Here is a 26,049-nt window from a genome sequence, read left to right on the forward strand (position 1 = left end):
CTCAGTATTACTTCTGATGGCTTGCTTTATGCATCTGGCAAAAATACAACAAACAAATCTCCCTGATATTTCATTGTGCTACTGAAGCCATTCTCAGATTCAGCTTGTACTTTATCTGGATTGCTCTAATAACCTTCTGAACTATACTAGTTTTTTCCTATTCTTTCCCACCTAATTCATTAATATTCTAATGCGACTAGAGACTAACAGTTAAGTATTAAGTTTTACAGTATTTAAAATGCTTACACATTATCTCACTACATTTAATTTGTCTTATGTGGATGGACAACTTCATTGTTCTTAAGTGCAGCTCCAACAGAATCAATACCCAACTTTTCCATTATTCCCATATTTATGAAGTTTATTACTATTAAATTTTTTTTTTGGTCAAATCCTTTATTGGAATATTTTCCTATGTATTTCTAAACTAGCTGAGCAGTCTAATGCAGTCTATTGATGTCATCAATGATGTCATGAGGGTAGATGCAGTCAAGGTAACAGTCCCACAGATTGGGTGGTCCTTAGGATCTCTTTAATGGTTCCAGAGAGTTTTGTGGCTAAAAATGACTAAAGACTGGGGCTGATATTAACAATCTCATTAAAAGTGGTTTTTCCACTGTACTTAATGTTTTTGTGCTTCTTTCTGTCTCTTGGTGGTTCATTGAGGGCTTTGATAACCAGGCCAGAGACAGAAGGTTGCACTTCAATCTGGGCTTGTCTGTTCTGAATGGTTAGTTTCACTGTCATCCTCAGACCCTTCCAATTGCTGTTGCCTTAGCAGTATCATCAATAATCTCTTCTGGAGATAGACCCAGTACATAGATCTTCACAGCCAGGTCAGAGGAAGCACTAACTTCCTTACCGGTGCACCTCAGGTATTTGACTTTGATCTACCTGGGGTTGAATTTAGGTGTCTGGTATTCACATGAACCTGTATTTGGACAACTGAAGACAGTTGCACCTTTGTCTTCTCTGAGCCAAAAACCAAAAGCTACTATAAAATTAAAAAAAAAAAAATTTGACAGTAACTTAAGTATTCATTAAAAATTTAGGAAATAAAAATATAACTTAAAAATACCCATAAAAGCATCATTAAGCAATTAGTTCTCATTTTTATATTTTCTATCTTCGCATTTCATCCATTTTGAAATTAAGTTTTTACAAGGTGTGAAGCAGCCATTTTTGTTAATGGTTAGACAGGTGAAGCAATGCCACTTACTGAATAATCTGACATTTGCCACCCATTTTAAAACTTTAACACTATCACTGTCTGCATTTGGATGATTTCCTGGCTCTCTATTTCTGAAAATTTTTCCATTCATAAATTTCACTTTTAGTCTGAGTACCAGATGTTAATTATTAAAGCTTAATAACATATTTAAATAACTTAAAGAACACATGTTTCCCCATGATTCATCTACTTCACAATCTTCCTGGCTATTCCCCACATAAATATATTTTCATTGTTAAAGAGGGAGCTAATGAACAGATATGAATATGTCTGTATATATATGTTTGTGTTAACCTTGATATAAAGTTAAATCCATGTTTCAATTAGTATTTATATGTTAGGAATTAAATGTTTTCTTTGTGATTAGTTTTTCTTACATAAATATTTAATTTTTTCTAAAATCACATTTATATAACAAGGTCTCTCCCCTTCTAGAATCTATCTAAAGTGTATACTAACAAATTTTCTATTTTTCTGTCTATCCAGCCATCTATCCATCTAATATTGTATATGAGTGCAAGGCTATTAATTGCAGCATTATTTGTAAAAAATTGTAGTAGAGCCCTAGGAAGTGTCCATTATGAACAGAACTGGTGAGAATAGCAGCTATGCAGGAGGAAGAAACTCCACCTGGCTCTTTCTCTCCTGTATCTCCTCCAGAACATGTAAGTGGGCAAAATTTGCCACTGCAAAATGTGTCTCTTTGGCGGGTGGATTATTTTAGACTGATTATTTTTAAGAAACAGAAGACTGAGGCAGAACCTTTGACCCTCTCCCTAACTACCTTAAAGTATTTAGGTAGAATATTTGTTCTAGGAAGGGAGTTACCACTATAAATAGCTATAGTATAATAGAAGTAGGTATGGTAGACAGGGAAGAACCTCAAAAGGCCTGTCTGATCAAAGTCTTCTCTATCTCCCATTGTTTCTGGGTGGCTCAGCGAACATTGCTTTACCAAACATTTACTCTTTCCATTCTCCTATGAATTGTTTCCCTTCCCTTTATAGCCCTAAAACCCTACTTCCCCCCTCTTAGTTCAGAATGACATATATACCTCATTTTGCTAATTGTGTCATGTCAAATTGGTTCTCAGACCATCCAGAAGAACCATGAAGGGTTCTTGTTGTCCTCCCCAACAAACAGAAGTTTTAATCTTTGTTGAGAAAGGCAACAATCACTGCTTTTCTCTACCCTTTTTTTAAGGATACAAAATTTCTACTGTACATAAAATTTTAGAAGTGGGTAAGAAGACAGAGTGCAAATGTGCTCAATTAATTCATGTCCGTGTGGGCAGGTGGAAAACAAGTAGACCAAAGGAACTGCTGGAATGTATTAGGAAACACATATGGGAGCTGGGAGAAGAGAACAGGGAGGGGAAAACTGGGCAGGAGTAATTGCTGAATCTGGAGCTCTAGATAGAGGCAGAAATGTCCACACTCATTGGCACCCAGGGGGAATACCTTATCTAAGACTTATCCTTAATCAGAATAGCTAAAACCACAATCCACCACCAAGTTAAGAAACCACAAATAACAAGTAACAGCACAATACAACTGCGAGACAGGAGAACTGAGCAAGCATGTAGTTTATTGTGGCACTATTTGTCTACACTGTGCAACAGTCATCACATTCCTGGAGGGATACCTTTTACGGAGAGAGGGCTGGTTTAACAGAACAATACCTGTTCTTTTCTGAGTTTTAGGTCTTTTCTTTGCACTGTGCCTCAGAGGAGTCTCTTTGCCTAAGCTCCTTATATGAATGGGATTTTTTCTATAATATTTTTATGGAATAACTTTGACATATAGAAAATTCAATTTTTATATAGTTTGTCTTATAGTTTAATGTATTGTCTTGATAGTTTAATGATTTGTAAATTCATTTTCCATGATTTTCTTCAGGATTATTATCAGAGTTTATATCCTGAAATGCCAATTGAGTAAAATGAGCCTTAACAGTTCATAAAAACTCATAATAAAGTGGAGCTTAGAATTACAGTATCTTAATTTGGAAGACAGTTGACATAATATTTATTTTTCTAGTAGTCTCACTAAAGTGGCCAGAGAACATGAGGACAGACATCTATTAATACCCACTCCTCAGTGGTAGCACTAGAGTGCGCTGTCATTTACAAATCACATACATGATAAAAGGTGTGTACTCGGTCACATGATTATTTTAAGGTTAAAGCTTTGAGCCGGTGTCCTTTGTGTTAATAGGAGAATGAATTCAGCTCTGTTAAATGCTGCCAGATGGATGGCCAGTTAGTTGCTGATTTGAGGATTTTTTAAAGTTTCTGTGTTTCAACCCAGGGAAAAAAAATATCTGCTCTCACAAAATCTCCACAAAGCCACTGCTTTCTGTCACACATTCCATTTGGTGATAGCCTCTGGATACATTAAGATGCATCATTGCAGCTTTAGCTCCAGAGTTTATCATATGTATCAGTTGCAGCAGAGGGATGTATTCAGTTTTTCACACTATTTGAACAAGTTTTGAATATTAAAGAACAGACACAAAGAAAGACCACACTACCGGAACTGCTGACAGGGCTTTGGGTCCAGTTAATTGCTGTAAACAGAACGGTTTCTAATGCTCTTTTTAGTTATGTGTTTGTGGCTGCCAGTAGGGCTCAATGGGGCCTTTATAAATTCCCTCTTTATCTCTGACTCAAGTTGATTGACATGTGAACCATGCTGGTGGTGTTTGAAGAAGTACACTGGATTTCTCTAAAGCTATGAATATTTCCTGAATTTTATGCAACCAAATCTAAATACTACAATTTCAGCTATGATTCTTTAAGGCCTGGAAATCATTGGGCTGAAAAGCCAGTGAGATATTTTCATATTGAGTTCGTTACTTAAGTCATTGAAAATGCATTCAATGGGTAGAAGTTTGGTGGTAGGGAACGCTTATTGCAACATTTAAGAACACACCTTTTAACTACTTCTTTACATTTTTGCTTGTTAAAACATAAAATGATGTTTCTATTTTGATTTGCATTCTGATTTTTAGTTAGTAATGTTAAAAATATCCACATAATACATTTTAAGTGTGTTTTTTAATTGATTATAGTATTTAAACTGTAAGTAAGCTGGTTACTACTGATTTTGAGGAGATACTATCATTGTGATTTTTCCATTGAGATGACATAAAACACTTGCATTTGAAAATAGTAAATGATTTCTTGTTGCTCTCGAGGTCTTGCTCCTTCTTTCTCTTTGTTTTTGTTGTTGTTCTGTTTTTTTTTTTTTTTTTTTTTTTTCTCTTTTGTCCTTTACCTCTGTGGTAGCCAATTCTAATTTAAAAAGGAAGAAATTTTATCCATGGATAGTTCTGTGAAATATTGGAATCATAACTACTTATAGGAATAGAACTAAAACAAGCTGTATTATGCATTTTGACCCGAAATTATCTGTTTAAACAGAGTAGAAATCTCTTATGTGAGAGATAGTAATTAAGACCTTTTTCCCCTGTTATACAAATCCTTTTAAAATCTTTCAAAAGAACACTGTGACAGGGTGTAATCCAATGTCGATTGCAAAGGAAAAAAAAAATAAGTTAGATGTGTGATACCAAAGACTTTATGCTGCAGATTGCACAATTCTGTAGCTTATCTTCTTTTTGAAAAGCAACTTCAGAATGCTTCTTAAATGCAGCTGTACCTTTATTTTTTCCCCATTCCCTTGCAGAAGTGTACTTTTTTTTCCATCTGTGGCATTTAATTTTTTTATAAACTGATTTAACATGAAATGGTATTAGGTGTTGGAGCAAATGTGGTCAACAAAGTTGATGAGTAGTTCTCTCCATCAAAAATCAGCATTTTCTCTTCTGAAAATAACATAGCTGTGTGAGAGATCTCACTTCTTGGTAAGGGAATAGTTTGCTTCCTTATAAACAGCACTTTATATTTTCTACATATTATTTGAGGATCTAGGGTTCATTTTGGGTTTTCCTTCTGTTTTTGAGCTGAACAGAAACTATCAATTCTCAGAACTCAAACTACCTGTCTATATGAAATTAACTTGAAAGTGTAAGACAGAAAACACAATGTGAATCATCACCTTCTTTAAGGATACAAAGTTTTCCCTTGCTCACTACATGAATTTAGGATTTTCTGATAATCTCAAGGTCTCAGATTCATCATATGTAAAATAAGGAGTTTAGAGACTTAATTGGCTTTGTAGTCTAGAACTATGTGTTTGTTTTCTAGTAAAGATGTGATGTGTTATCTTTTTAAATGATATCATTATTTCCATGCATACATAGAATTTTGGATGATAATGTATGCTTATTTACCTCCTGTTCTAATAGAATGACAAGGGTGTTTTACAGTGTTATTTTATAAAACTATTAATTTTAAGAGCATTCACAACACTGTGAGTGTCCAGTTAACTATAAGACAGTGAAAGAAAAAGTAATGCATGCTAAAACATTAAGGTTCTAGTCATGCTTTGGCAAAACCAGTGATTTAAAGTCAGACTAAATATTTATATGAATACATTAATAGTAGGGGATCTTAACATGCCACTCTCAGTAATAGATCATCCAAGCGGAAAATCAATAACCAGGATTGAATGACACATTGGACCAGATGGACCTCATAGATACATACAGAACAGTCCACTTTAAAACAACAGAATACTCATTCTTCTCGAGCACACATAGAACTTTCTCCAGAATAGACCACATACTCAGTACATCACAAATCAGGGCTCAACCCATATCAAAAGACTGAGATTATTCCCTGTGTATTCTCAGACCACAATGCTTTGAAACTGGAACTCAACCACAAGAAAAAGTTTGGAAGCTAAAGACCACCCTACTTAAGAATGTTTGGGTAGACCAGGAAATCAAAAGAACTTAAACAATTCATGCCACCAATGAGAATGAAGACACCTTGATCCAAACCTGTGGGATATGGCAAAGGCGGTCCTAAGGGGGAAATACAAAGCCATCCAAGCCCTCAAAAAAAATTGAAAAATCCAGAATACACCAGCTCTCTTTACACCTTAAAGAACTGGAGAATCAACAACAAATTAAGCCAACGCCACACATAAGAAGGGAAGTAATAAACATTAGAGCAGAGATCAATAAGATAGAAACTAGAGATACAGTAGAACGCATCAAAGAAACTAGAAGCTGGTTTTTTGAAAGAATCAATAAGATCGATAAATCATTGGCCAACCTAATCCAAAAGAAAAGAGAGAGGACCCAAATTAATATAATTATGAATGAAAAGGGAGAGATCACTACTAACACCAAGGAAACAGAAACAGTCATCAGAAATGATTATCAACAGTTACATGCCAATAAGTTAAGCCACCTAGATGAAATGGATGCATTCCCGGAAACCTATAAACTGCCAAAACTGAATCAGGAATAAATTGACAACCTGAAGAGACCAATATCTAGTAATGAGATTGAAGCAGAGATCAAAAACCTCCCAAAAAACAAGATCCCAGAACCTGACAGATTCCCTGGAGAGTTCCACCAAACATTCAAAGAAAAAATAATACCTATTCTCCTAAGCTGTTTCAAAAAATAGAAACAGAAGGAAAACTTCGAGAGTCTTTTTATGAAGCCAGGATTACCCTGATTCCCAAACCAGGCAAAGACCTCCACCAAAAAGGGGAATTTCAGACCAATATTCCTGATGAATATGGATGCCAAGATTCTCAACAAGATCCTAGCTAATAGGATCTAACAGTACATTAAAAAGATTATCTACCATTACCAGGTGGGATTTATCCATGAGATGCAAGGGTGGTTCAACATATACAAATCAATCACTGATAGAAAAAATCAATAAGGAAAGAAAGAAGGACCACTTGGTCCTCTCAACTGATGCAGAAAAAGCATTTGGCAAGATACAGCATCCTTCCCTGATTAAAATGATTGAAAGTAAAAGGATAGAAGGAACATTCCTCAACTTCATAAAATCAATCTATGCAAAAACCTCAGTGAATATCTTCCTCAATCTCAAAGGTGGCAGCCTTCCCTTTGAGATCAGGAGCAAGACAAGTATGCCCGTTCTCACTAATGTTGTTTAACATAGTACTAAAAGTCCTAGCAACAGTAATCAAACAACAAAAAGAAATAAAGGTATTCAGATTGGCAATGAAGAAGTCAAACTCTCTCTCTCTTCACAGATGACATGATACTTTATATGAAAACCCCAAATACTCCACCCCTAAACTACTGGAACTCATACAGCATTTCAATAATGTCGCAGGATACAAAATCAATGTACAGCAATTGGTCGCTTTCTTATACACTAACAATAAAATATAGAAGGGGAAATTAGAGAATCAATTCCATTTACTATAGCACCAAGAACCATAAGATAACTGGGAATAAAGCTAACCAAAGAGGTAAATGATCTGTACTCAAGGAACTACAGAGCACTCATGAAAGAAATTGAAGAAGACACAAAAAAAAATGGAATAGGATTCCATGCTCATGGATCAGAAGAATAAACATTGTTAAAATGTCTATACTGCCTAGAGCAATATATACTTTCAGTGCCACCCTCATCAAAATTCCACCGGCATTTTTCAAAGAGGTAGAATAAACAATCCTAAAATTTGTATGGAACCAGAAGAGACCCTGAACTGCTAAGGAAATGTTGAAAAAGGAAAAAAAAAAACCTGGGATCATCACGTTGCCTGATTTCAAGCTTTACTACAAAGCTGTGGCAGCATGGTACTGGCACAAAAACAGACACATAGACCAGTGGAACAGAATAGAGAGTCCAGATATGACCCTCAACTCTATGGTCAAATAATTTTTGACAAAGCAGGAAAAAATATGCAGTGGAAAAAACACAGTCTCTTCAGTGGTGCTGGGAACATTGGGCAGCTATGTGTAGAAGAATGAAACTCGACCATTCATTTACACCATACACAAAGATAAACTCGAAATGGATAAAAGACCTCAACGTGAGGCAGCAATCTATCAAAATCCTAGAGGAGAACATAGGCAGTAACCTCTTCAACATCTGCCACAATAACTTCTTTCAAGATACGTTCTCCAAAAGCAAAGGAAACAAAAGCAAAAATGAACTTTTGGGACTTCATCTAGATCAAAAACTTCTGCACAGCAAAGGAAACAGTCAACAAAATGAAGAGGCAACCCACGGAATGGAAGAAAATATTCACAAATGACACTACAGATAAAGGGCTGATATCTAAGATCTATAAAAAACTCCTCAAACTCAACACACACAAAACAGATAATCACGTCAAAAAATGGGCAGAAGACATAAACAGACACTTCTCCAAAGAGACATACAAATGGCTAACAGACATATGAAAAAATATTCATCATCATTAGCCATCAGGGAGATTCAAATCAAAACCACATTGAGATACCACCTTACACCAGTTAGAATGGCCCAAATCAACAAGACAGTAAACAACATATGTTGGAGAGGATATGGAGAAAGGGGAACCCTCTTACACCATTGGTGGGAATGCAAGTTGGTGCAGCCACTTTTGAAAACGGTGTGGAGATTCCTAAAAAGAATTATAAGTAGAGCTACCCTATGACCCTGCAATTGCACTACTGAGTATTTACCCTAAAGATACAGATGTAGTGAATAGAAGGACCATCTGTACCCCAATGTTCATAGCAGCAATGGCCACAGTCACCAAACTGGAAAGAACTAAGATGCCCTTCAACAGACAAATGGAAAAAGAAGATATGGTCCATGTATACAATGGGGTATTATGCCTCCATCAGAAAGGATGAATACCCAACCTTTGTATCAACATGCATAGGACTGGAAGAGATTATGCCGAGTAAAATAAGTCAAGCAGAAAGAGTCAATTATCATATGGTTTCACTTACTCTTATGGAGCATAAGGAATAACATGGAGGACACTGGGAAATGGAGAGGAGAAATGAGTTGGGGAAAATCAGAGGGGAAGACAAACCATGAGAGACTGTAGACTCTGAGAAACAAACTGAGGGTTTTGGAGGGGAGGTGGATGGGGGTTGGGTGAGCCTGGTGGTGGTTATTAAGGAGGGCACGTATTGCAGGGAGCACTAGGTGTGGTGTATAAACAATTAATTTTGAAACACTGAAAAAAAGTAAAATAAAAAATAAAGTCAGACTAAATGACACTTGAGCTATAGCTCAATGAGGCTCTCTAACCAAAAAATATTATGTGGTAGCTACATCCTGGTGTTGTTAGAAACAGAATATCAGAGAATTAGCCATTTCAGAAAAAAGGAAAGGAATACAGTTCTGCAAAAGAGAAACTTTCTTTACAAGTGGCCTATATATCCAACTGTTAGGTTGTATACCTTAAACTTACATACAAACTTTGGAAAAGGCAATTGATTAAAAAAAAGAGAGAGAGAGAGAGAGAGAAGGAGAAAGAATAGATAAGATTCTTTCTTACAGCCTTTTTAAGAACCTCTAGGGAGGGTATTCTTGACCATATGATGAATGTAAGCAAAGAGACAAAGACCAAATAATGCTTTCCTATTATGTTATTTTTTGTTTAAGATTTCATTTATTCATTTGACAGACAGAGATCACAAGTAGGCAGAGAGGCAGGCAGAGAGAGAGGGGAAAGTAGGCTCCCTGCTGAGCAGAGAGCCTAATGCTGGGTTTGATCCCAGGACTCTGAGATCATGACCTGAGCTGAAGGCAGAGGCTTAACCCACTGAGGCACCCAGGCACCCCTATCATTTTATGGTTTTGTCCAAGTTTTATCTCACTTTCTCTGTCAAGCTTATAGTTTCAGTCGGCTGAAGCAGAGAGGGGGGAAAAGGCCAAGAATGGAGACTTTTAAATAATAAGAATTCAGCTTTAAATATAATGAGATGTTTTAAGCTGTACTTATTTTCCAGTGGAATTAACTGAAAGCAAATCAACTGGATGCCTTCTAAGTTTTAGCAGAAAATTTCCTATGTGGGAATCTATAATATTGGCCAAAGGCCAAAGAATAGTTGTGAAAATGCAGCCTATACTCTGACCCCCCCCAAATTTAAGCCAGTAGGAAGCTTTTGGGTGGAAGCTTTTATTATAGTGTATTGCTTTCAGTTCACATCATAAAAATAAGCCAAGAAGTAAACGAAGTAGAAATTCCATGTACATAGGGTGATTTATATATATATATTATGGATAATTATTAAACAATATTTGAAATGATTTAGAAATGAACATTGGGAAAAAACAAAGTTTTTCTTTGTTTTCTCATACACACAAAAATATCTCAGATGAATGAAAGATCTTCACAGAAGAATACAAAACACAGATATATATATATATATAGCTATATACATTTATAGGTAAGGATATAAATGTATTATAGATATCTGAATAATATTTTTGACCTTGATAAGCAAAAAGACAAGTCATTAAGAAACCATTAAAGCAAACCAATAAAGCAAAGATTGAGGGATTTGGCCATATGAAAATTTAATAAGTTTTGGGTGGCAAAAACAATATGGACATTCTAAAAAATATGACATTATGAAAAATAAGAAAGAAGACTAGAAACATTTATTTGCAATATATATCACAGTTTATAAGTTAGAACATAATTATATAAATAGTTCTTTCAAAGCAGTAATTAAGGAATCACCCCCAAAGCAACACAGGGGCCAAGTTTCTGAACTGTCATTAACTATAGACATGAGTTGGTTAACATAAGTGAAACAAATGAGCCATAAGATAAATGAACACATTAAAGGTATTAAATATCTTAAATAATCTATACAATTTGAATTAAAAAGATTTTGTGGAATACCATTAAGATAAGTTAAATTAAAAATATACAAATTGATAATTGGCATGATTATGGGAAAGCACTCATTCTGTGCTCAACTATTGGAAGCTTAAACTGGAATAACTCTTCAGATGATTTGATGAACAAATAAAAAATGTATACCATTTGATCTGCCAGTTACATTTTTTTCTATTTATCATAAATACTGGCACCAGAATACAAAATTATGTGTTCAAGGACATCCATTGCTACATTTTATATAATACAGAAAATTTGGAACAGAGTAATGTCCATTATTAGGGAATATTTTAGACAATATTCTGCTTACTTAAAGGAAAATGATAGGCCTGTTTTTCAAACATGGAAAGATTTCCAAAATATACTTTCATTTATGTAAAATCAATGTGCAAAAAAATATATAAATATGTGGCACACAGAATGAAGATACCCTGTGAAATTGAATAGTGCTCTCTGAGATGTGTCATGCTATTGGTTAGGGAGCTTGTGGGTGCACCTTAACTTTGGAATCTCTAAATGTTGATACTATTTGAGCATTTTATAACGATTATAATATTTTCATAAATAGTAAAAAAAAAAAACCAAACACCTCCTTCTTTTGTGGATTTTGCTATCGTGGACTATTACATAGTTTGAGTTTTAATATGCACCAGCAGGAGTTATGAGGGATATTTATTTAATGTTTCTATAAATAACCCTAAAACCATAAATTCACATATGATCTATTTAGCTGCCCGAGGCAAAGTCTTTATCTCTTCATCATGTTCCTTACAATAAAATGACTCCGCATGTATGCATTCTGAGGAGCTAAAACTTTGAAAGAACCAAAGATTTCTTAAACTGTGGAACAAATTGCATGATTATATTCCATGAATAACAAAACACTGCAGAATAAAATGAATAATGCCTGCAGAATAGCACAAATAATGTCTACAGAATAATACAAATAACCAAAAGCTCCATTACTGGAATAGCCAACAGAATATGATACTCTACTTCTATCTTCATAAAATTGGCTATATGATTAGAAATAAATATTTAACCTTGTCATATCTCAATTTTCAATCCTCAAATAAAAGGATAGACTAGACAACACCTACATTTAATATCAGCCTGTGTTTTATATTTGTTAAATTTTGTTTTCTAAAAGCCCAATTAGAAACTTAGCAGTTTCCCCAAAATTTCAGTAACATTTCTTTCATGTATAGTGCAAAAAAGAAAAAAAAATTCTAGCAAGAGATTGATACATAGAAGAGAGTATAAATACGTAGAAGTGCAAAGGCTGAATCAAAGGGTAAGCATATTTTAAATGTAAATTTTAGTGCCAAATTGTCCTCAAAAATAATGTGTCGAACTGTAGTAGCTTCAACATTATATAATATCAAATACTTAAGATTATACATATACATATATTCACAAAGAAAAATAATTTCTTTGCTACTGTAAAATACTTCCTTAAGCCATTTAGAACATATTCTTTAAGGTAGTATAAGTTAAAGTTTTTTCTTTTTTTCCCAAAAAATTCCCTTATGGTACATGTAGTGTGTTGGATGTTCTATCTTTTCCTCATTTATGTCAAATAACATTGCCTACTAATTCTTACAGCTAATGGATCTGTATTCAGTTTCTATAAATGAAAAAAAAAAGGCATCATTGTCTTGGGCAAAAATAAGTATTTATAATTTGAGTCAGTTTATACTTTTAGTTTCAGGATGGATAATGTCATTTACATTGTATTGTGGAGCTTAACTTAATCCATATAACTGCACTGAAATATCAACTGTTGGCTTTATTTCACTGCAAATTTTACTACCATGCTTTCTCATTGGAGGGAAGTTATTATAGATACAACTACAACTACAGTTGTATGCATTTTAATGGACAGCAAAAATTTAAACGGTAATCTTAATTATATACTAAGAGATTTTTTAAGTTATGTATTAAGTTTGGGAAATACTTTATAATTTACTCCCCATTGTCCTTAGGTTAAATATTAGGGGGGAATTGAGTCACTCATTTAACCTTGCCTGTCAGGAGTTTTTCCAAGTAGATTCAACTAGCCATCTTTTATATCATACTGTTTTCCATATAGTATAGTTTAGAATTAAAAAGTAAGTATCTTTATCATCTTTTTTTTCAAGTACTAACTCAAGGAGCCTATTGTGAAAACAAAGAGTGTTAACAGTTTTCCTGCTGAAACCTCATATAACCTTCATGACAAATAATTATTCAACCATATCATCCAATTTATAACCTGATAGGAACAAAAGGGCATTCATTCTTACCTGTTAGGGTGAAAGAAATCTTTCTGAATGATTTCCAATATTATCTCACTCAGACAAAGAAATGAGTTTTGATATGTGGTTTTCACTCTATTTGTTTAGATACAGTCATTTAGAATCATAATCATATCATCAGGAAGATTCAAGTGCTAACTATATGAGTAATAGTATAGAGAGAATATTAATAACTCAAGAGTTGTATTGCTTAGATTTGAACATGGAATATACTGATTTTGAGGTAAATGACTTTGGGAAAATTGCTTAAATTTTATGGGCCTCAGTTACCTGATCTGAATAATCAGGACATTTAAAAAATCAAAAAATAATATAAGTGCACTTACAAGTTTTTGTGTGTAGATTGAGTGAGTTAATATATGCAAATTCTTTTGGAGAGTTTCTGACACATAATAAATGTTCAACAGAAAAAGTCACTTATTATCTTTTTGTACTAGCAGTTTTTATTTCCTTTTTATTTATCTTCTTTTGTACTAGCAGTTTTTATTTCCTTCTTTTAAAGCCAATATCATTGTTTACTTTATTCTATCTTTATATATTGTTTGTTAAAGGACTGTATTTTCTTTTTCTACCTAACAATGTGGTGTTTCTTCTGTTTGTATTAAATCAGCTTTATTTTTTAGAGCAGTTTTATGTTTACAGCAAAATTGTGTGGAAGGGACAGAAATTTCCCATATACTCCCTCCCCCAACTCATGCATAGGCTCCCACATTATCCATATCCCTCACCAGAGTGCTGTATTTGTTAAACCTGATGAACTTGTACTGACACATCTTAATCACCCAAAGTCCATAGTTTACATAAGGGTTCTCTCTTGGTGTTGCAATTCTGTGGGTTTAGACTAATGTATAAGGATGTATCCACTTTTAGTATTATACATAGTAGTTTCACAGCCCTCCAAATTCTCTGTGCTTTACCTCTTTATCTCTCCCTCCCCCTTAAACTCTAGCAACCATGAGCTTTTTACTGTCCTGTAGATTTTTTTTTTTAATTTTCAGAATGTCACATAGAAGAATCATACAGTATGTAACTTTTTCAGATTGGTTTCTTTCACTTACTAATATGAATTTAAGTTTTCTCTATGCCTTTTAATGGCTTTATAGCACATTTTTTTTTAAAGATTTTTATTTATTTGAGAGAGAGAAAGCCCCCAAGCACAAGTTTGGAGAAGGGGCAGAGGGATAGAGAAGCAGATTCCTGCTGAACAGGGAGCCCAGGGCAGAGCTGGATCCCAGAACCCTGGGATCATGACCTGCATGGAAGGCAGACACTTAACTGACTAAGCCATGCAGGCACCCCACAGCACATTTCTTTTTAATCCTAGAGAGAATATTCCATCACCTGAATATACTACAGTTTAACCATTCTTATTATCAAAGGCGGTTTCCAAGTTTGGACAATTATGAATAAAGCTGCTATAAACATACATGTGCAGGTTTCTGTGGACATAAGTTTTCAGCTCTTTTGGGTAAACAGCAAGGAGTGAAATTGCTGAATCGTATGGAAGACCATGTTTGGTTTTCCAAGACAGGATTCCCACCAACAATAAGTGAGAATCCTTATTGCTTCACATCTCCATCAGCAGTTGATTATCAGTGTTCTGGGTTTTCGTCATTCTAATAGATACTATTTCTTTTCTGACTTTGGGGATGTTTTCCCCCCAGGAGATAGATTCATTTTAAATATTTGATTATGCACTCTGTGTCTTATTTTAACTAATATGAATATGGAACAGAAAACATAATCTTGGAAAGTATCCCTATGGAAATCCTAGAATTATGAAATTGGGCATTTTATCTCTTTTCTCTCATATCCTTTATATTTGAGGGGGGAAAAAAGTCTATTTGCTTATTCTCTAAACCATGACTCCTAGAAAAAAAGCAGGTGTATATATCTAATTTATTACTTATATTTATTTTAATATCTAAATATATTTTGCACTTCTGTAAACGCACACATATATGTGTGCAATGAAGTAATACATTTTTATATATATGTAAATATGTGTATGTCTTTATGTTTGTATACCTTTGTTGCATATACTATTGCCTATATTACCTTGATTCTCTGTGGTTTATTGTCTTTCAGACTAGCTCTCTCCCACTGCTTCATTTAATATTTTACCCCTGTCTAAACTTATTGCAGAATGTATTTTTCTTGGTGATTCAGTATGTTAAATCATACAATCATACATATGACCACTTATATTTTGTCACTTCTTAGAAATATTTTTTTTTCTTCAAGTCAGCCACCCATTCTTAAGTGACTATGTACTTTTTCATCAATAAAAATGACAATTTTTAATTCCAATCATTAGTCTTCAATTCTTATCCCTCCAGTTTTAATAGTTTACTGCCACAGTTTCTTTACTTATTCATGGAGTAATAAATTATCATAATCTCCACACCCTTTGACTCATATTTGATTAAAACTGTAGCTGAAATCAGAAGCCATATATTTCATTGGCACTTAATGAAAAATGATAAGAAAAGAAGCAATTATTTATTTTTATTTGAGCATCCCTGTATGTGTATGCTTTTTTCCCCCCACTAGATAACGAGTTCCTGGACAACAGGTACCTTATCAAATTCATTGTTATGCCTCATACATAGTAGGTGCTCTATAAATGTTTTTGTGTTGAAACTGCATACATTGTTTCCTTAAGAAAAAAATGAAGGGATTTGAAACAAATGCAATGTTTAAAAATTCGTCTCCTTGAAGATGATTCATGGACTTCCTAATCAACATCACCACTCGTAATTTTGATATTTTAAAATTAATGTATCTGGAAATAAGTTTTATTTGCTAAGCTCCACCTCCAAAACATGATCTTTTTTCATTCTTTCTCACTTTTGCAAATGAGATCTTTATTCTTTATATATCTTTGCTCAAAGATAGTGAAATTATCCTTAACTCTCATCTTTCACACACTACATCTGATACATCAGTGAACCCTGTCAACACTTCCTTTCAGTATATCCACAAACAGATTATCTCAGACCATTTATACTACTACCACTCTAGCCACACAATCCTTCTCTTTCTCCAGAACTACTACAAGAACCTTATATTTGGTCTTCACATTTCAGCAACATTCCTCTACAAACTATAGGAACTATCTAGCACAATCCATTTTAAAACTTAAGATTTCTCCTTATGCTAAGATTTAGTGAGCTGAGAAAGTATGTTCCTCCTACCTAATAATGATAAGTAATATGCATAAATTATAAAATGATCACTTTTTTGAGCCCAACAGAGAACTGAAATCATAAAACAACTAGTAGTCAAATATTTGAAGACTGAAAAAGAGGCACAAGAAATGAAGATAGGGACAGCACAGGAAGAAGTGGCTGCTGAAAAAGTGAGAAAAAAATAAATTTCATTTAATGAATTACTGAAGAACTCCAACTATAGACACAAGAAGGACTCTCACTTACTCATGGGCCATTTTTTGTTTTTTGTTTTTTTTTTAATGGATAGAGGACAGGGAGAGAGAGCCTTTCTCAGTAATATAAGAATGGTAGGTATCAGATATCACTGCAGAAAAGGCAGAAATTCCTGTCCCTTTGTGTATTTCCTTTGGATAGAGAAAATCCTTTAAGCTCTGGAAGAAGAGCTGCAAATCCTACCAACTAGCAGGGGGATAAGGATAGGCTATTTGTTTCTGAGGAAAGCATAGGCTTAAAAAAAAAAAAAAATCGAAAAAAGCCCAAAACATGTTTCAGTCCTATAAGATAATCAGAAAGTAATACTGGACCTAACAGCATTAGAACCTTCTACTTCTAGCCAGGAGCATGAAACTCCCTCCCATGCAAGACCTGCCTGGATACAAGACAGAATTTGTTTGCCAAAGAGAAGAGGATTAGGAATAATGACAAAATCCTAACCTGAGGCCCGGGAGCTCATGGCTTACTTAAAGCTGAGGCTAGTCCAGAGTAATAGAGATCACCTCCTGCTTTCCACCTGGACATAAGCAAATACCAAGTAGCAACCAATAGCACTTACTCAATGAGGGAGGGGTATGTCAGGAACCTGGGGAGTAACCGTCTCTGAGTTTCAGGCCCAGAAGGGATACTAAAAGCTGAATGGTTAGCTAGAAGAAAGCCCTGCAACATCTCATTTCTTTCTTCTTCTTTTTTAAGATTTTATTTATTTATTTGACAGAGAGATCACAAGTAAGCAGAGAGGCAGGCAGAGAGAGAGGGGGAAGCAGTCTCCCTGCTGAGCAGAGAGCCGGATGCAGGGCTCAATCCCAGGACCCTAGAATCATGACCTGAGCTGAAGGCAGAGGCTTAACCCACTGAGCCACCCAGGTGCCCCGACATCTCAGTTCTTATCGTAAGATCAAAATATTAGACAAATTTGAATATTGTGGTACAAATTAGGTTAACTATAGGAAAAACAAAATTCAGATCCAACTCATCCCCTGATTAGAATAACTCAACTACTATACTAAAAACATGACAGGAGAGACATGCCCATTTCTGGATGTAACTCTTCCTCAGTCTCTGTTGTTCTATATGTGATGTCCAGCATTTATTCGAAAATAAGGAAATACACATGATAGGAAGAAAAAGATGCTTTAATTTATAAACAAAACAACCAAAATACACAAATTCAAATGTCTCATGTTAGAACTGTCACACTATGATATTTATTATGATTAAAATGCTCAGAAAAACAGTGGTAAAGGTGTACAACATGCTTGAAAAGATTGGGAATTTCAGCAAATGATGGAAAATATAAGAGTTAGATGAAATGCCAGAAATAACTTTTTAAGTGGTATCCAAGAATTCCTCAGTGGACTTATCTGTAAACTCAACAAAGCTGAAGAATCAGCAAATTTAAAAAATAGATCCATAGAAATTACATAAACTGCATCACACAAAAAGAAGTGGGGAAAAAAGAGAGCATTTAAAAGTTATAGGGCAATATGAAATGGTTTAACATTGTGCAGTTGGAGTCCCAGAAAAGTACAGAGGAGAAGCAAAATAATTATATGAGGAGATAATTGCCAAGAAATTTCATCAAATAATAAAAGACCTCAAACCATATATCCAGGAATATCAGCTTACTTCAAGCATGATAAATATCAAATAAAGCCTACATAGACACATCGTGTTTAAACTATTGTGAATTAAAAATACAGGAAGTTTTTGAAGGAGGCCAGAGAGACATCTGTAGAGGGACAATAATAATGATTATATCACACTTGTTGTCAGAAGTTCTGAAAGGCAGAAAACAATTGTGTAAGATCTTTAAAGTACTGGGAATAAAAAGGAAACAAACAAATAAAGCCCTGTCAATGCAGACTTTTATGCATAGTAAAAATATTCATAGAAAGTGAATGGGAACTTGTTTAAACAAACAAAAGTTTAGAGAATTACTTCCAGCAGACCTGTGCTACAAGAAATGACAAAGGATCTTCTTAAGACAAGGAATGTGTTAACAGAAAGAAACTTGTCTCTGTACAAAGAAATGAAGACCTATGGCAATGGAAAAAATAGGAGTAAATATATGAAATGTTTCTCTATTCATTTAAGTATTTTTAAAGGGTAATTTCTTCAACTTTCATGAGTCCAGTAGGAAGTCATTAAAATTTTAAAATATTTGATTTGGATTAAAACTGAAACACTACAGATTCACATGTATGAGCTATGGATAAAGCTGTGTTTAGAGGGAAATTAATAGCACCAGATGTTTATACTAGCTAATATAAAAGTCTCAAACCAAAGAAACCTCTCTCTATTCTCTATTCTCTTCTCTATTACCCTCCATTCTCATGCTAATGCCTGTCTGTGACCAAATCCAACTAAAAGTGGGTAAAAGAGCCTAATTTACAGTTGATAGAGATCATAGAGCTATTCAGAGAATGTAGTCTTCCAGGTAAGCAGTGAACGTGACTTGGATTAGGGAAGTCAAGGTAGAAGTTGTAATACGTAGTTAAACTCTGAACATATTTGAAGGTCCAGCTGATTTGATTAAGCATTGAATGTGGATACAAGGAGAGCACAGAAATTAATAATGACTGTATGGTTTTATGCATTGAAACTTAATGAAAACTGGTACCAATTATAGAAATTGGGGAATCTGGGAAAGGAATTTGTGGTTAAAGGGGTGCATGTGGGAATCAGTTTTGTTTTGAACTTTTTTTTTTTTTTAAGATTTTATTTATGTACTTGACAGAGATCACAAGTAGGCAGAGAGGCAGGCAGAGAGAGAGAGAGGGGGAAGCAGACTCCCTGCTGAGCAGAGAGTCCTATGTGGGGCTCTATCCTAGCTAGCACCCTGAGGTCATGACCTGAGCTGAAGGCAGAGACATAACCCACTAAGTCACCCAGGTGCCCCTGTTTTGAACTTTTTAAGTTTACAAAGCCTGTTATACGTCCAACTCAGAATGATTAGTTCAGCAGTCAGAAATACTAAGTGGCAAATTCAGCTTCTCTGGTAAGGTGTACTCATGCCAATAAATTGAGCTATGTGTAACAACTTTAATACATCTTTCACAACTTTAATACATCTTTCATCATGCCCATTCTCTTTCCAGTCCCACAAATGAGTCCACATTTTTTGTAATATAGTTGTTTCTTAATTTATTTGAGAACTTTAAGGTATAATATTTCCTTTGGCTCATCTTTGCATTTTACAGCTAGTGCATGTTGAATTCAAAAACCACTTTTTATGGGGCACCTGGGTGGCTCAGTTGTTAAGTGCCTGCCTTCGACTCAGGTCATGATCTCAGGGTCCTGGGATCAAGCCCCACATCAGGGTCTCTGCTCAGCGGGGAGCCTGCTTCCTCCTCTCTCTGTCTGCCTGCCTCTCTGCCTGCTTGTGATCTCTGTCTGTCAAATAAATAAATAAAATCTTTTTTAAAAAAATCACTTTTTAAGCAGGAAAATAAGAGTACATAAAGTATTCTTTTTATAGTTTTTGGTTTTGTGTGTGGTTTGGCTTTTTTTTTTTTTTTTTTTTCCTTAAAGCTTCCTCAGGCAAAGGAGATTTAGAGAGGAGGATTTTTCTATAAGTTTTGGAGGTTTAAGATTGTTTGGACTCTCAGTTCTCAGGGATATCACTGTTATTGTTAAGATCCTGATCTTCCACCATGTATATCATAGGTTTCTCAAAAAACACTTTGAAAGATTATGTGTTTAACTACTGTTGTATATCCCCAATTATGTGAAATCAGTCGCTGAGTTTAATATTTAGTAAAGTTCTGTATACAAGTTTAAGCACTAAACCTTTGTGCTTAAAATCGTTGTGTTTTATTCCATACCTTGAGGCAAGAATTTCAAGTGTATGCTTGTCACTTTCTCACTTTCAATGTCACTATGAACAACCTCCATTTGTGTAATAGGAAGGATAATGATCAAGTTTCATAACAAAAGCCGAAATAGCAGTTCCTGAACAAGGCAGAATTATAATGTTCTCTCACAGTGCAGTTCAAATAGAAGTAGCCCAGGTTGCTATGAATATTTCTCAGTGCAGCTCTGACATCCTAAACCCATCGACTCCACATTGTGGCCTAAAATCGCTGCTCCACTCACCAAGCTTGTTTTCTAGTCCGTGGACAGGTTGGCAGAAGAACTTGCCACTTTGGTTTAATGGCATGATCCGAATTTTCACAATTTGCTTAAATCCCATTGGCTGGACCTCCGGCACATGGTCATACCTAACTACAGCTAAGCAGACATATATAACCTTTGGTAGCCATAGACCAGAAAAATATTGCAGTTCTTACTCTGAAAGAGTAAGAGCAAAATGGGAAAGGGGGAGCAAAAGTAGTCTATCTGTAATGGACATTATTAGTCTTCTTTAAATTGACCTATCTCTATACTGACCCATTATTCCTGGTCTTCATTCTCAGGGAGTCTGTTGGTGATTTCTTCAATATCTACTTCTGTAATACATCCCACGTAATGCTATCCCACACAGAATATATATACAAATCTTGCTGTATTTCACCCCATTTCTTTCTAGCAGTTAATTACAAATTCTCTCATAATTCACCTGCAGTCTTTTGCTTAACTCCCTCTTTCTTTAGTGTTTCCTCATCGAATAGATTTCTTCCTTTGTAAGCAACAAAACCCAGATCTAGTTAACTGAGGAAAAATAAAGTATGCTACTGAAACTACACTAAGTGTCTCATATCATCAAAGGAACAAGTTAAAATTTTGTACTATGCTCAGAAACATTTCAACGTTTCATACATTTCAGAAACTGAATTCATGAAACTTCCCCAGGGCTGCCAACAGACAACTCAGTTCCAACAGCCTTCAGTGCCTGGGCCTCAAGATTCAGATGGCTTCATAAGAGGATCTCATTGACCTTACTTTGGCCAAAATTTCACGCCTTGTTTCCTGGGATACAAGTCAAAGAAAAAAGAAGGGGAGGACTGGGATCTGGGATCTCATAAACACAGTTCCCTGAAGGAAGGGATGATGAGTAACAAACACAAAAGATGGTAACCCCTCTTCCTTGGATGCTGCCCGTCATTCTTACCTTTCTGTCTGAATACTTTTATTGAGCTTTATTTGGAGATGTCCAAATCACCATTTTGTCCCTTAGCTTCTTGGTTAAGTATTTTATGCTCTTTGAGCATTAATTTTATTATTTTAAAAGTTAGAGTATTATTTTTGGTAAGTTCCTATATCTATTTACATTGAAAAATTCCCAAGATGCCAGTTATGTTTTAAGACTTAAAAATATTAGTTTCTATATTTATTAATTTGATTAGTATTGCAGAATTTATTATTTAATTGCTAACCCTTGCATTTATGTTTATTTTTCATGTTAGCTAATGTATAAAATTGTAAATTCATTAAGAAATCACTTACTAAGTTTTTATCTTCTAAAAGGCTTACTTTAGAGCTTACCATTTATTTAGCATTGCATAAATACTACTTCATTAACTTATAGTTGCGTCTACATTTTTCAACTGCCATAGTTTTACTAATTCTTCAAATTGAAAAGATAAGAAGATAGAAACTAACTTTATGAAATAAATCTATATCTCTCCATATTTCAACTTTTATTGATCAATCAAAGCTAGGCGGAGTTGGATAGTGAAAAGGGTTTTGAATTTTGATTGAGTGAGATTCAGTGGAAAAGGTTGCTTTGTTTATTAATGATTCCTGCCTCAGGTGCACATGAGGGTCTGGTGATATGTATGACTCCTTAACAAGAGCCTGATGTTTCAAACTGCCCTGTGCAAAATGAAGCACATCAGCAACTCGAAATGCAGATTCCGTTTTCTTAAGATCTGGGGTGGGACACAAATTTTTAACAACTTATCAACTGATATGGATGCTGCTAGTCCACAGGTTTCACTTTGAGTATGAAGGCCATAAATGTTTATTAATCAATTAGAACATTTCTCACTGAGTTTTTTTGACTTATGTAAATGAAAATTCATGCACGCATGCATACACAAATGTAACAAATATTTATTGACTCTTCACTGTGTATTGGGCAACTTTCTCAGTGTAGAAATACAGTGTAGAAATACAGAATAAATTAAGTCCCTGATATCACAGGGGTGTGTGTATGTGTTTAAGGGAAGGAGGAAATGGATCTGGAAGGAAGCAAAACTGCAAAAGTTAAACAAATACAATAATAAATAAGTACCCAAACAAAGGGTATCTTGCCTTGGGGATATTTACTCGAAGCCCCTTTTTTCTGTTTAGCAGCTTAAATACCCAGTTGTTCTTAAGCAAATAAACAAGCTTAATCCATTCTGTAGCAAATAAAATAGGACGGATTGAGTAAAAACTACTAGACATTGCCTGGATATTTCCATGCCACTTAGCTTTAGTTCTTGGGCCTTCCATAAGTCATAATAAGACAATAAATGCCAGTGTCTGGTGCAGAACTTTATGCTCAATGACCAAATGAATCAGTTGTGCTAAAATCCTCACTAGTCCACAAAACAGTCTACTCTCCACTGAAGGGACAAGCTGGCAGATGCAGGTAATATTCAGTCCCCGCTTGTTATCCCTTTTAACCATTACAATGAAGATACCAGAAGTCCCTCACCCACAGAGCCACCATTCAAAATAGGAGAACCTCCGGAGAGGTGGGTGGTCAGATGTAAGGGAGAATTTAACTTTGGAAAACATCTAGATATAAATCATCACAAAGGACTGTTTAACAGTCCTGAAGAGATGGACTTGGGTGGAATTAATATTTAAGCTGGAATAACACTCCTTAGGAGCAAAGGAGATGATACTGTTCATTGGTAAGTTTAGGTATGTTTCTTACTAAACAGAGTGGAAGCTCAAAAGAATATGAAGAAATGACAAAGGACATGTTTTCAGTTTTCTTTTGCACATTTGACTGTTGTGAGGGCAAATTAATGACCATGTTATATATGCTACAGAACTGGCTCTTTAGACCTTTCTTTTTTGGCCTTTGTGCTATTGTCGCTTAACTGGGCACTGCTGTTGTGGTCTGGTGACAAAAAAAAAAAAAACAACAAAAACAAAAACACCATGACCCAACTAAGATCTTAAGGTCTTACTAAGTCACTGCACAAAGAAGAAATTCAATAAAATTATTGGAGGTGGCCACAGTCCTTGGAGGTAGTTTCAGTAGGAGAAACCAGCTCTAGTCGGAGCTCATCATCCGTTCCTCAACCAGTTTAAATCCTCACATCTCACCTAACAACTGAGGCACAAAAGAAACAGTGATTTTTACCCACATGACCAACTAATGGGAAAAAAATATATTCTCAGGGAGCACAGTATTATACCCAATTATAAAATTTTCTTATTAGAAATAAAGGTAGCTTGTAGCCTGAGGTAACTTGTCTTGGTTTACCTCACTATTCACAGCTGCAGCAAGGACAGAGATGGTAGGTCTCATTATAAGTCCTCATGCTTAAAAGGTCTACCCTACCATTGTCTGTCCCAGAACAAAGTAAGAACGTTTCTGCAAAGTGAGTTTCAGTCTCCAAATTGGAAACTAGAAACTCTTTCAATACTAACATAATCAATTTTACAGCTGAAAATACAGTTAAAATTTAGACCTTGCTAGATTCTACTTCCATCCAGGGCCTGACTTCCCCTCCCTTCCTTTCTCCCTATTTTCTAACTGCCCTCTGTCCTACTTTTGATCCCCCTCCCCATCTCCTTGATTGAATTCTTTCTCTCTCTCTCTCTCTCTTGCTTGTTTGCTTTCTTCTATGTACAGTTTAGTTTAAAAACTAAGAATTGTTTTAAAGACTTCGGGTATAAATAAAATAATGAATATAAAACTAATATTTTAAAGGATTATAAGTACACTGGCAATAAGGAAAATGAAAAGAAAAAAAAACCTCCCTCTTTTTCTCTCTGCCTTATCTGCTCTTTTCTTGTGCCGCTCTGAAAGAAACTGTATTTTATACATTATTTATTTTGCTGGGAGGAATAGCATGTAAGAGTCCCTTTGGCGCAGATTGTTTAGAAAAGGTGGTCAAGGCTAAACACTGTTCTACATAAAGTAGAATTCTTGACATGTTAAAAAAGGTAAGAATACTTATTCTATTATTGATGTGAAATAGATTTTTTTTATTTGAAGAAAAACGGGAATTAGCCCTTAGGGCTTAAAAGAAGTGTTAAACTACAAAAGTCAAATGAATGTTTCTTCTAAAGTTTAAATAATTATCACTCATAAAAACAATCATAAAATGCCCAACATTTTATATCCTGTTATACTTCCTAAATGCTTTCCCATATGTTTTGATATAATTTTGTTCTCATAAATATCCTTGTGAAGGAGGGTGGGGAGTTATTAATTTTCTCTCTTATTCTCAGAGGCAGCCCCAAATCCTCACTGAGTAGATTAAATATGCATAACTTCATTTTTCATTCCCTGACTGATTCCAGAGTCAATATCTTAATATTGCTAAAAGAAGTTGCCTTCCTTAAACTAAGGCCTCTATGATACAGAGAGAATATTTATAAGGTGATAAGTAAAGCATTTTTATGAAGGAGAGCCCAGGTATTATGAAGAAAACATATTTCACATTTATTATATAATTTTAATTATTGGAGAGGAAATGTTTCATCCAGGTACCCAGGAATTTTGTCTATAAAAATAGTGATATATGCTGTCATTAAAATGCATTTTCTTTGAAAGTAAATTTTTGTGTATTCTAAGATTTAACTCTTACTCATGAGTTAGGATTCTGAGTCTCTCATAGATTCAGTTTCCCTCACAATTTAAGAACTTGTAAAAGAAAACACCAAAGCTGGTATCAGAAGTTAAGATTTCATGTTATGCAGCAAGGCCTGGCATAGAAGTCAGGGTATCTAAGGAACATAAGTAACTTCACAAATTCAAGCTCAGAATGAGGAGAATGGTATTAGTTCTACAGAAGTCTAAGTCAGAGAATGTTAAAATATACCATGGAAAAATGAAGATAGTGACAAATATACATAAATGTATATTTCATATATCTATATGGATAAATGTCTAAATATCTACTCTATCATACATATATCTGGGACAGAGCTATCCAACAGAAATATTCTGAGAACCATAAGTTGAAGGCCTATATACAATTTAAATTTCCTAATGACCACATTCAGAACTAAAAGAAACAATTTCAAAAATACATTTACGCAGTGCAATGAGGTCAAAATATTATGATTTCAGTATATGTAATCAAGATGTAATGTGTGTAATACAGAAAGTTAAGATAATTTTACCTTACATTCTTGAGGGTGAAGAATGAGGAAAAATGGGCCAATTTGTAGCATTATTTATCTGTATGTCCATGACAATC

General features: G+C 34.7%; 1 pseudogene; it reads right to left on the reverse strand.

Moving 5' to 3' along the window:
* Nucleotides 1–396: 396 nt before the first annotated feature.
* On the reverse strand, nucleotides 397–20,894 carry LOC132022340 (large ribosomal subunit protein uL11-like; annotated as a pseudogene).
* Nucleotides 20,895–26,049: the final 5,155 nt, after the last annotated feature.

The sequence above is a fragment of the Mustela nigripes genome, chromosome 7 (genome assembly GCF_022355385.1).
Source record: "Mustela nigripes isolate SB6536 chromosome 7, MUSNIG.SB6536, whole genome shotgun sequence".
Lineage (NCBI taxonomy): Eukaryota > Metazoa > Chordata > Mammalia > Carnivora > Mustelidae > Mustela > Mustela nigripes.